Genomic DNA, 13,328 nt, shown 5'->3' on the forward strand with positions numbered 1-13,328 from the left:
TTTAAAGATACTGAGTTTGTTTTAATTCTGTTCTTAGTTGTATAGGTGTACTCTTCGTTAAGGAAATTCAATTTATGGAGGTTCAAATTTACAAAAGAGGAAGGAGTGTGTGTTTGCTCTACTGACTGATCCTCCTGTGTCATAGCATTGTTTTCGGTAGTAAATTTCCTTACTGAACTTAAACTCTTTTGATTTACACCCATCTCTCAGTAACACACAGGATGCAAAGTGACCTCCCTGTTTTTGACATTTTCCTGGAATTTTCTGACACAGTCTTACCATCAAGAAATAGTTTAAAGTCTTTGTTTGGATGACTCTAAAAACACCTAAGCAAACAGCTGTAGAAGCAGTACAAAGCATGTCTTCTGCCATATCAAAAACAGTAGTGTTAGGGAAATGATGTTTTAACATTTCAGTCAATGATCTAATTTTGAACAACTTTCTCTTATGGAAAACATACAAAAGTCGAATAGTATAGAGAACCCCCCTGAACTGGTCACTCAGATTTGATAATTATTAACTTATAGCCAAGGTCAATCTTGTTTCATGTAGTACTCCCTCCCCCAAACTGGGTTATTTTGACATAAATCCTGAATATCATATAATTTTACCAGATTGCCCCAGACTCTTTTTTTTTTTTTTTTTTTGCTGTACGCGGGCCTCTCACTGCTGTGGCCTCTCCCGTTGCGGAGCACAGGCTCCGGACACACAGGCTCTGCGGCCATGGCTCGCGGGCCCAGCCGCTCCGCGGCATGTGGGATCTTCCGGGATCGGGGCACGAACCCGTGTCCCATGCATCGGCAGGCGGACTCTCAACCACTGCGCCACCAGGGAAGCCCAGCCCCAGACTCTTAATCTGTCACAAAATTTACTTTTAGTGGAATCATAGTTCTCATTTTGTTTGGTTTGTTGGGCTTCTTATCTCTGTTTATGCATGATTACAGCAGAAAAAAAAAATCCTTATCCCCCTCAAAGTCATATCCAGGATGCTGCCTTGCTTCTTTGTGTACAAGAGCAACAATTTTTGAGCTATTAATGACTATAATTGAGGAGCAATCAGAAATACAGATATACCTAATCCTGTTTTTGGGGAGGCCTACCTATGAAACCACTTTTGATGGAGAATAACTTTGTGTTAAAATACAGTTAATAATTCATAATGAAACTTGCAAAGTTTCTTTACAGTAGTTGTGTAAATATACTGCTGGCACCTTAGGTTAAGAATTAAGCAAAAGATACTTGATTTCAAAACTGTTGTAGAATTATTTTCTAAAGACCGCCCCCCCCCAATCTGCTGTATTTACAAACCAATTTTGTAAATATGAATGAATTCACAGCATAAATGTTCATATTTTTCTTTCTCATCCAAAAAGAGATCTCTCCTAGAATGGAAGTTGACAGGAATATTATGTTTGTCATTGTTACTTTTGAAATTTCTGGTCATGAACAGTTTTCAACTTGTAGACCTGTAATGTCATTATTTCATTTGTGTAGGTTTACTTTTGAGCTTGATCAGTTACAGTTAACTTATGTTTTATTACAACTTGGGAGATGAAGAGGGATATGCATACCTCTTAACATTAGGGGGAAAAAAAACCCCAACCAATTTGGCATCTAAGAAAGGACACAATATGTAGTTTATTTTAAAAAATGCTCAGTGCTTCCCAGTAGGCTTTCAGTAAAACTTTTAAGTATTTGGAATTGTTACCGTTAATATAGTTTGTTCAGACTAAAGTGCTCTCTTTTAAGATTCAGCCAGAAAGCCTATTTATATACAGATTATCTTAAGTTTAGAAATGAGCATGAGGCATGGAACTCCCCCCCGCCCCCAGTTCTTGAAGTCTAACCCATTAACGTTCTGGGTGTAATCATTAAGCATGGGGCTGCACTGCGCTGCTTCATCCACAGCTTCTCCCCAATAGGACAGTGACAATGTAAGGCGGCACAGAGTGGGTCTCAGCTTGTGGGACAGTTTTCTCTGATGCCCTTTTACTAGATGGAGTAAGAAAGAGTGAAATTCACCAGCATAAAGACGGAACTTTCATGAAAAACGTATCTTTCTGTAGAATGTCATAAATCAAAATTCTAGGAGCCTTGTTTATGAACCTCAAAACTGGATCATATTTGATGTCATACTTAGTGACAAACATTTGCTCAATTTAGGGAAATATAAATTCTTCCCCCTCAGGTGAGAGCTTTTGGAGTTGCTTTATTTCTCTCAGAATAGGATTTTGTGGCCTTCAAAAATGTTTAGAGAACTTTTGTTTCACTTATATATATGTATATATATTATATATGTGTGTGTTTGTTGGATTGTCATGTAAAATGTATTTTTTAGATCAAAAAAGTTTGCAGGCCACTGTAGTTAAGTTATACTGGCAAATAAAAGTACAAATTAACCTCAAAAAAATGTTTAGAGAATTTTATGACGGATTTTTGTTTCACACTAGACCTGTAACATTGTTTTATTTATTTATTTATTTTTAATTAATTAATTATTTATTTTTGGCTGTGTTGGGTCTTCATTGCTGCGTGCAGGTTTTCTCTAGTTGCGGCGAGCGGGGGCTACTCTTCATTGCGGTGCGCGGGCTTCTCATTGCGATGGCTTCTCTTGTTGCGGAGCCAGGCTCTAGGCGCACTGGCTTCAGTAGTTGAGGCTCACGGGCTCTAGAGCTCAGGCTCAGTAGTTGTGGCGCACGGGCTTAGCTGCTCCGCGGCATATGGGATCTTCCCGGACCAGGGCTCGAACTTGTGTCCCCTGCATTGGCAGGCAGATTCTTAACCGCTCTGCCACCAGGGAAGCCCTAACAGATTGTTTTAAATTAACTTCTTGTGACAGAGACCTTTGTGGTTAAAATGCTTCTGGTGTAATTTTCTGCATGAGCTTTTCCTTAAATGCTTGATTTTGACCAAGTTTTATTTATGCCATTCCAAAAATATAATTTGTAGGTTAGAGGTTGAACCATGAGAAGACATGTTATTTGCTATGGTTATTTTCCCCAAACATTTTGTTAAGAAAAATTTCACACACATAAGAAAGTTTAAAGAATTTCAGTGTACACTTCTATGTTTACCACCTACTTTCTGCCATTATTTTACTGTATTTGCTTTATTACATGTCTATTCCATCTGTCCATCTCTTTTAATTCATTAATCCATTTTATTTTTCAATACATTTCCAAGTAAATTATAACATTAGCACACAGCATGCCTATCTACCACAGTTAATTTTATTTATTTTTTTATAACTTTTTTTAACATCCTTTTTAAAAATAATTAATTAATTAATTTTGGACTGCATTGGGTCTTCGTTGCTGCGCGCGGGCTTCTCATTGCAGTGGCTTCTCTTTTTGCGGAGCACAGGCTCCAGGCACGTGTACTTCAGTAGTTGTGGCTCGCGGGCCCCTAAAGCGCAGGCCCAGCAGCCATGGCGCACGGGCTTACCAGGGCTCGTGGGTTTAGTTGCTCTGCCACATGTGGGATCTTCCCGGACCAGGACTCGAACCCGTGTCGCCTGCATTGGCAGGCGGATTCTTAACCACTGCGTCACCAGGGAAGCCGGCACCACAGTTAATTTTAAAGTGAGACAGTTCTACAGGATATTCCTAAATCTTTAAAAGCCAAGAGCTTTGTTGACTTTTGTTTCCAATTTTACTTTGATTACAGAACTCTTTGCTGTTTATTTTATTTTTTAAATTTTATTTATTCGTTTATTTATGTATCTATTTATCTATCTTTGTTTACTTATCTATTTATATACCTATTTATCTGTCTTTTTATCTATTTATGTATGTTTATTTACCTATTTATTTATCTATTTATCTATATTTATCTATTTATCCATTCATTCATTCATTCATGCTGCGTCCTGAGGCATGTGGAACTTCCCTGGCTAGGGATCAAACCTGTGCCCCCTGCAGTGGAAGCACCAGTCTTAACCACTGGACCACCAGGGAAATCCCAGAACTCTTTGCTTTTTAAAGGAAATTGTTTAAAGAACTTTTTGCACCAAGCTGTGCTTACCTACGAATCACGTATTATGAAGTTTGAATAATGTTGATCAAATCCTTTCTTCTCACATAAGGAGATAATAAGATTATAAATATGCAGCTATGTTGATCTTAACAAATGCCACTAGATGGATGGCTTGGATATGTTTTGCTGACAGCTTAATGCTCTGAACTAAAAAACTTTACCAAAGAGAATTATTTATTTTAATAAAATGGTAAAATGAGGAAATTACTGCAAATAGCTTATTTATTTTTTAAAATATTTACATTCCGGGCTTCCCTGGTGGCGCAGTGGTTGAGAGTCCGCCTGCCGATGCAGGGGACACGAGTTCATACCCCAGTCCGGGAAGATCCCACGTGCCGCGGAGCGGCTGGGCCCGTGAGCCGTGACCGCTGAGCCTGCACGTCCGGGGCCTGTGCTCCGCAATGGGAGAGGCCACAGCAGTGAGAGGCCTGCGTACCACAAAATAAATAAATAAATAAAATATTTACATTCCTATAGTAGTGAATAAGGTTGATGTAAAGTGATTTATGTCACCAGATTAATGGAGGTAGAAACAAATTCTCTTCAGACTTAATTATATTTTCTGGAATAACATGTTCAATTATTTGTTAAAGGAATATATTCGGGGGCTCCCTCAAAGTAATTTAGTGAAAGCAAAAGTAGAAAAATCTATCCAAGAATGTGTTTGCTTTCAATTAAAAATTAGTCTTCTAAATATTAAATCTGTAGCCCATCTGCTTCTGTTTAATCTGGAATCTAATTTGGAAAAATGTGATGACTTTGTGAGTTTATAACAGTAATGGAAGCAAAACAGATAATTGTATTATAATAGAGAGGTCATAATTGTCCTAGAGGCTTTTAGAAATGTCTGCTGGACTACAAAGTCTAAGAAAATCTATTTAAGTGCCCTGGGGTCTTTTCCCAAAATGAAAATGGTTGCTCTTCAGATTGTCTCTGTATTTGAAGTAGTGTTAGAATTGGTTGCCCAGTGAGTGTGGGTTGATTTTAGTCAGAATGTCCTCTATTCCCATTTTAAATGGTTTTTTTTTACAAGTGGTATGTAACTATAAGTTTATATTTGCAGATGTTTATGTGACTGAGGACAGGATCAGTGAATCTGCTGGATAATAATATTTGCTACTATTTATTAAACTCTTACCATGTGCCAGGTTAGGATTACAGGGTGAGAGTTATTTGATGGAGCAAAGGAATCTGAAAGGTCTGATTGAATTTATCTAATAATATAAAAGCTGCTGTTCACCGAGCTCTTCCTTTGTGCCAGAGGTTGAAGTGGACGCTTTGTGCTGTATTTCTGTTACTCCCCAATGTCTTTGCAAAGGAAGGGCTGTAATAGCTGAGGTGCTGAGGCCCATCTGGGAGGCCAAGTAACTGGAGTTGGGTCCTGAGCTCTTTCCACTGAAGCACAACGTGTTTCTAATTATTCTCAGGTGCTTTTTGTTTAGAGTAATTTGTTCTGCGTGTCACCAGTACTTTCTCCCCAGTTCTCCCACCCACCACAGTTAGGATGAATTTTGTTCGCTAGGACTTCAGACCAATTTGGAAAAAAGTCTGGCTCAGTAGTTCTGTCTTTTAAATGAATGCTGTTCATCATTTCCTTGAAATAGTTTGAAGATTTTCAGTTTCCTTTTGTTTGTCGTGACAGATTACTATAGTCAAATTAAACTAAAACTTTTAAGCTGTTTCAAAGGTTGGGGGTGGGGCTTAGAGGTAAATGGGGATGAGGATGTTTCATTAGCCTTTGTGTTGAAGGATGCTGTCCCCTAAATTATTGCTATAATCCTTCATGAAGTTTATTGAAAATGGTTTATTAACTGTAGACAAGGTTGTTGCCAAGAAAATCAGTTTTTTATTTTTAATATATAAATTTATTTATTTATTTATTTATTTTATTTGGCTGCGTTGGGTCTTTGTTGCTGCGCGTGAGCTTTCTCTAGTTGCGGCGAGCGGGGGCTACTCTTCGTTGCGGTGTGTGGGCTTATTGCGGTGGTTTCTCTTCTTGTGGAGCACAGGCTCTAGAGCGCAGGCTCAGTAGTTGTGGCGCACCGGCTTAGTTGCTCCGCGGCATGTGGGATCTTCCCGGACCAGAGCTTGAACCCGTGTCCCCTTCATTGGCAGGTGGATTCTTAGCCATTGAGCCACCAGGGAAGTCTGAAAATTAGTTTCTTTAGAATCATATTTTTCTGCTTTACTGGAAATGAGTTAACTAAGCCTCTAATTAACTTTATAGGGTTGTTGCCCTGTTTGCTTCCCAGCCATTTTTTAAATTTTTTATTTATTTATTTTTGGCTGCGTTGGGTCTCTGTTGCTGTGTGCCGGCTTTCTCTAGTTGTGTCAGGAGGGGGCTACTCTTCATTGCGGTGCATGGGCTTCTCATTGTGGTGTCTCTAGGCACGCAGGCTTCAGTAGTTGCGGCACGTGGGCTCTGGGGTGCGTGGGCTTAGTTGCTCTGCGGCATGTGGGATCTTCCCTGACCAGGGATCAAACCCGTGTCCCCTGCGTTGGCAGGCAGATTCTTAACCACTGCGCCACCAGGGCAACCCTTATGGCTAGTCTTAAAAGGCTAGATCACTGAAATTAAATGCGCCTTTGGATTTGGGGTTATGAGTTTGGATTTGGTATATGAGTTTCCATTCTGTGTTTAACCCCAACCAAGGCATAAGTGTGTCTCATTAATCATGAAAAGGTGTTGGAAATGTGTCTTTTCTGGGAATGAAATAAGTAGATAATCCTTTTTAAGGTGTTACTATATTAGCTCCTCTCAGGCCTGAGCTTTATGATCTACCTAGATCTTGTCTGATTCTCGCACATTTTTGCTCTTTTGAAGTCCATGCTTTCTATAGATTAAAATTAACTAAGACATGAATTTTCTACCCTTTTAGATTCCATCCTGATATGAATAGGACCATTGTCTGCCAGTGCCATTGTGATTTGATACAAAATGCAAGGCAGTCCTTTCCTCTGTTAGTAGATAATTTATATGTAATGATAAGTCTGATTATTCTTGGAGGCTTACATTCTTTGTTGCACAGTTTAACCTGCTCATTGAGGCTCCATGACCCTTTACCTAGACGACAGTCAAATGTAGTCAGGTAAATAAGTTTCCTTTTGCTTTGTGATAGAGTGAACCTTTACAGTCTGGAACATTTAGAGGACGACTGCCAAGGAACTATTTTCCCTGTTAACTCAGAATTTATTAAGCACCAAACATAAAAAAGAATAAAGTAAAAAAAAATTTTTGGAGGGGACGAGGTTCTTCTTAAGTTTGCTACATGTTTTTTTTCTTTCTTAAATAGTGTGTTTTGAACATAATTTGTTAATATTATTTTATAATATTGGTTACTGTGTACCCTAAGAAAGTGTTTATTAGCTAACTTTGTCGTTTATAAGCATTTCACCTGCATTACCAGTTCATGCACCCAAGAATAATATGATTATTGTTTGTTAATCATATGAAATTGGTGGTGGTAACCCTATTTGATATATTAAAAGGTTGAAGTCTACAGAGTAAGTTGCTCAGGGTAGTTCAGCTGAGCCCCTGAGTTGGCACCCAAACTCAGATCCCCAGTCGAGAGTTTTCTCTACCTCACCCACATAGCCATGTCATAGCTTGTTTGCCCTTATCCTAATCAGTGTCTTGCAGCCAGGGGGCCTTTTCTTTTCTTTTGTGTCATCTTTAGTTATGAGGTAATGTGTATTATAAATGATGTTACTACTAATTAAAATGCCACTGTGAATTACTTATTTAAGTTTGTGTTGGAGTCAAGGTTATTCCTATACAAATGTGAATTCCATGAGGACAGGGACTACATCTTATTTGTGTACTCCTCTCTCCCCAGTGCCCAGAATAGTGCCTACTGTTTAGTAGGTGTTCAGTAATTATTTGTTGAGTGAATAAAGCAATGAATTTAATTCACTCTCTTGTGTTCTAGTGTGCTTCTTGAGTGGGAAAGAAAGGGAGTTGGGCTTATCCCATAATCTTTCTTCTCTGCTGCTGCTTGGAGTAAGTAAGTGGTATAAAGATACACTGGTAGTAATCATGATGGCTTTGGAAATGGTTGGGGATTAAAAAAAAAAGTTTGCTCATGGAAGTGTGAATGTGTATATGAATCTAAGCTATCACCTGTGTTGTGTTGAGATGTTTGAAATCCATGGGGTTGTAGACTGCTGCTTTTCTCCTCCCTCCCCCCTTTTTTCTTTGCTGTTAAATTGTTAGCAGTTGTTTCTCACTTTTGTCTGATTCTAGCACCTCCTTTTTAACATTTTATTTTTTTAACTTCAGGTTTGGGCTAGAAAACTAGATAACCAAACCTACCACAAGCGTTCAGCATAGATTTAGATGAGCTTGAATTGAGGGAAGCCCACACTGGCAAAAGGCGTGGCCTCTATTAGGTGGTTTTAGACATTTGTTTGGGCTGTGCAGAGGCCTTTTCATTTTCCATTCATGCTACTCTTTTGAATGGGTGAGATTGTGGAACAATAGGGTTCTAGATTGGAGAATTGTTAGTATAGTGTACTATTTACAGAAAGAAGTTGGGTTGTTAAAATACTGTAGAACCAATTAAAGCTCATGATTTTATTTCTGAAATTATTTGGACAGTGAACAGCTACTTTTTATTGTTTACTAAGTCACAGTAGCAGTGTGAAATTGAAATGAGCAAAATTACTTTGTGTTGTAAAAACGCAAAAAGCATCTCAAGGTAAAGAATTCTATTTGTTACTGACTACTGCCAGTTTACAGAAGGGGTGCCTCTAGATAAATGAGACCTGAGAGTTTGAGAGTTAAACTCTTATGTCATCTGAAATCCAGTTCTAAAGAATGATTATGATTTGGATTTGCTAGAGGTAATGTGCTTTTTCATATTTTGCAGTTTAATATAAGAATATTTATGTACAAGTTCCTTTTTGTAAATTTTCCCATGTAATTGTATTTGCATCACCAAGCATATGGTAAGGACATATATGAGTAAAATATTTAATCAGGAGTTAAAGGCTGCAAATTTAAAAATCAGGCTTGTGTGATTGGACAGTATATGATGTCCAGTTCCTTTTTTTTTTTTTTTTTTTTTTTGGCCATGCCGTGCAGCTTGCAGGATCTTAGTTCCCCGACCAGGGATTGAACCCACGCCCTCAGCAATGAAAGCTCGGAGTCCTAACCATTGGAACGCCAGGGAGTTCCCTCCAGTTCCTTTCTAAAAAATTAACTCCGAGGTATTCATAGTTCTCATAGCAGGAAGTAATTAAGATTTAAAAAGGAAATTTTTACTGTCTCATATGTTTGTGTCTCTGCAAAGCACTTTTCACCCAGTTAGTTCCCAGGCACTCGTTTCTTTTGTAGACTCTACAGTGTGCTGCTTCAAGCCATGACATCATGCTTTCAGAAACTTCCTTCCCTACTTGTAAATTTTAGGTTTCCCCAAAACTTTAGCAATATATATCTTCATTTTCAGAAAAAGATCTACTCTAGTCAACTACTATTGTTTCTTATCTTCCAGGAGTTTCCCAACCACTTAACCTCTCTGAACCAAAACAACATTGTTGCTGGAGCACTTGTTTTTAAGGTACGCATAACTTGGCTCTGTAATTTCAGGCCTGTTCATAATCTGTAATGTTTTTGAATTCTTCAATGATTTGTGTGGAAAATGACTTTTACTTCTGGCTATAGTATTAGAGAAACAAGAAGTTTTATGCAGTTTGGTTTCTTTTTACTCTTGGGATTTAATTAGAAAGTCAATACAGGGAAAATTGTTGGCAAGAATGTAAAACCTTCTAGCCAGCACTGCCATACACTTTAAATGTAGAGACGTGAACATTTACCACTGAAGTGTTGTGAAACATAACTCGGTCAGTAGCATCTTGGTCATAGAAGCTTTTGTAGTTTGCCTTTGATTTCACAGATTGCTTATGTTAAACTTGGTTTTCAAACTTGTGGAACTAATTCCACATTGTTTTTTGTTGTGAATGAAAACAAGTTCCATTTACCACTGACTGCTTGTGATCATCTCGACCAAAAAAGTTTTACTGTAAGAGTGTTGAGGATTTTACAGTCCTTTGTCAGGACACTGCAAGCATTGACACTGCTTTGTGTTTTTTAGCACTTTCCCTCTAAGGGCTGAAAGCACATGATCATACCCTATCTCTGAGGTGGTAATTAATAGACAAGTTAACCCTTGCTTTCTTTGGGAATAAGGAAATTGATGCATAAGGAATTTAGAGAAGTTATACAAAACTCAAGGAATGGATTTGCACTCATCACACTGAATTCGTGTAATGCTTTTCTTTTCAAAGGACTGAGTAACTGTTACCAGTGCCTCAGGATTCCTTCAGTGTTTTAGCTCTCAGATTGCTACAACTGAGGCTTTGTCAAAGAGTCTGTTACAGAGTGCTTTGGGGAAACTGAGGCAGCAAGCAGTGGGTTGGCAAGAGTTGGGCATATAATTGCTATCTGAGTTGGGAGTAGAACTGAAAGCCACAACTCAGAAGTTTGACCTGATTTAACACTGTTTGTTGCTACTTAGCAGCAAGGCTGGTTTCTACTTAGATGGCACATGGCTACAGACCACAATTTTTTTTCTTTGAAAGAAAAGACAATTAAGTGTATTGAACCAAGCTCCTTCTTATTCAAGAATATGTTACACAGTATTACTCTTAACAATCACCAGCAAATCACAAACAGATATTCATTTTGATTTAAAAACACTTCCATTTTGGGAATTATCTGGCAGTCCAGTGGGTAGAACTCTGCGCTTTTACTACCGAGGGTCTGGGTTCAATCCCTGCTTGGGTACCTAAGATCCCGCAAGCTGCACGGCATGGCCAAAAAAAAAAAAAAAACCCCAAACTTCCATGTTTACAAAAATAATAAGTGTTTGTGTTGTTACTTTTAAGAAGTTCTCCTGGGGAACGGAGGAGGGGAACTTCATAACGTTTCAAACCTAGAAAAGAAAATAAGGTTTGCAGCTTGTTAGGCTGCAGAGGTAAATTTTTTTTTTTCCCCTTTAGTGCACAGTATGGTGTGATGGTTTTTCTATGATGAATAATAATGAATTTTCTTATTAGGAAGTATTTCTTTAAATGGACCACCTAATGGTTACATCTGTGTGGAAAGAAAATCCTCCATTGCCCACTTGGCATTGGGCCAAGTGTGAGGGGTGCTGCAGTCAGTCACTTGTATTGGATGCAAAGGTCTTGAACAGTCTGGGTTGTTTCCAGGCATTATTTTTGGCTCATTTTATTGTCTTACGAGTGATTGTGACTCATCATGGCTCTTTGTCCTGTGTCTTTCTCTTGAGCACCAAGTACATTGTGGTTTTTTTTTTTCTTTTAAGTAGTTTGGTCGTATTTCTTTTCAAGAACCTTTTATTATTGTGTGATTTGATATATGGGCCTGCTGTTGGACATTATTTGCTTGACGTTGACATTGTCTTTTTGGAAATGATTATGGAGGATGATAGTGATTGCCATGTTTCTGTACTTGTGGTTGTCCTGCCTGCAGGTGTTTGGATAACAGTTGGAGTCAGTGAATTGCTGTTTCCAGAGGGCAGGAGATGGTGGATGCTGGTAGGGGGAGGTGAAGGTAGGGTGGTATGGTGGTGGGGGAGTGAGTTCACTTGCAGAAAACATAACCACATTGCAGCTAGAAAGATGTATTGGACAGGGATCTTGGAAGTAAGCGTTGGATGTAAGGGAATGATATGGGTATTTTAGGTGTATTTCAAGGCTTTTTTAGGAAAAGTGGTTTATTCCTTAACTTTTTGTTGTTGTTGACAAAGTTTCTCTGAGAGTGAAGCCTCTCAGAAGCTATAGAGAACAGATTAATAGACGTACAGTTGGTTGCTTAAAGAGCTCTTGTGTCTTTGAGGAAAAGTTCAACAAGTAGTTTCTAGCACTTGAGAATGTACAATCTGCCATAAAAGGGTTCACACGTAGTAGATGCTTAATAAATTTTTGTTGAATAGTGAATAAATATATCCTAAAATTGCTGTTGGTACTGTTAATGTTCTGTCATGGTGAGGAACTGGAATATTCCTTTGTATCTGTGTACCCATACTATATAAGATATAATAAAGAAGAGAAGGGGAGATATTTCGTGCACTGTTTTGGCTATCTTAAAAGCTTGTTCAGAATTGGGATGACTTTCTTATTCCCACCCTCCCTCCTTTCCTTCCTTCCTGTTTTTTAAAAAACACATCTTGTTTGGAAACATCACTTATTACAAAGGGGAATGATGTGTTGATTGCACAAAAGTATAGATACTTCATTATGTCATGTGTAAATCCTGATAAAAATTAGATATTAAAAATGATCTTCCCTAATTGCTGAAGTAGGTATTTCATACTGCAACAATTTAACAATCTGTTAGTTGAAAGTGATTAGGACTAAGTAGTATTGTAGGTGTTTCTGTAAACTGTTTCTAGAAGGATCTGCCTTTTTGGGTATTAAATCTTTCAGACTGTGCGCTCAGTATGACCCAGTCTTGGTAGATTGATTGCTGAGTTAGGAATATGCATTTTGTGCCTGATCACTTTTTAGCACATCATGTACAATTTAAAAAAATGCTTTTATAGAGGTACCCATAATTATCATCTCACCCCTTATAATGTCGTAGTTCTTATATGTACTCCACAAATTTAGGATTTGAGAACAGGATGAAAATGTTTTCTTGAGTTGGTTTCTCAAGCTCTTCAAATAGGAAAAAACCCAGGAGATGAAAGGTTCTCGTCTGTGCTGGAGGCAGGGAAATAGCACAACACGGGCTTAACAGTCAAGGTGTTTCCAACGCTGGGGAAAACTGGAGTCTCTGTGTTTCAAACTTTTCAACCTAATTTTACTGTGTGTGAAATATTGTTCTTCTGTAAGAAGATTCTAATAAAGCATTTTAATCTCTTTTAAGTCCCTAATTTATCTGATGGAAAACAATCCTTAAAGACAGGTGTAAAGGAAAATATAAGTTTTCATTTAAGGATTTAATCTCAGTATGGAGCACTGTTGAGCAACAGGTTCTAAATTTATACAGAAGTAATAACGCTGAAATTCTGTGATTCCCCTGAATGCTTCTGTGAACTATATAGATAGCAGTAATGAAAAACTTTATTTGTTCTTTGAATTATGTGAGTAAACCATATATTTCCCCCCATTTATAGCTATGATAGCTGCCTGGCTTCTCTTAGGGGAGGAGCATCTGTTTGGGTAAAATATTAGCATCAATGTTTTAGAGCCTTTTGAGATGAAAAGGGGGTTTTCTTTTCCTGTCTGAGAATATAAACTGCTTAATACATTAGTAAGGTTTTATTTTG

At 38.1% G+C, this 13,328-nt stretch overlaps 1 protein-coding gene across 22 annotated transcripts in view; it reads left to right on the top strand.

Moving 5' to 3' along the window:
* The window catches only part of STAU1 (staufen double-stranded RNA binding protein 1), a 91,189-nt gene that overhangs the window by 31,347 nt on the left and 46,514 nt on the right, over nucleotides 1-13,328 (top strand). For 16 of the 22 annotated variants that reach the window (XM_060120181.1, XM_060120183.1, XM_060120184.1 and 13 more), the window contains exon 2: nucleotides 9,528-9,593. The exons of the other annotated variants lie outside the window; for them this stretch is intronic. The gene's annotated coding sequence lies outside the window, so the exon portion shown is untranslated. The remainder of the gene's footprint in view (nucleotides 1-9,527; nucleotides 9,594-13,328) is intronic. 22 annotated transcript variants of the gene reach the window in all.

This window comes from Mesoplodon densirostris, chromosome 16, assembly GCF_025265405.1.
Source record: "Mesoplodon densirostris isolate mMesDen1 chromosome 16, mMesDen1 primary haplotype, whole genome shotgun sequence".
In the NCBI taxonomy this organism is placed as follows: domain Eukaryota; kingdom Metazoa; phylum Chordata; class Mammalia; order Artiodactyla; family Ziphiidae; genus Mesoplodon; species Mesoplodon densirostris.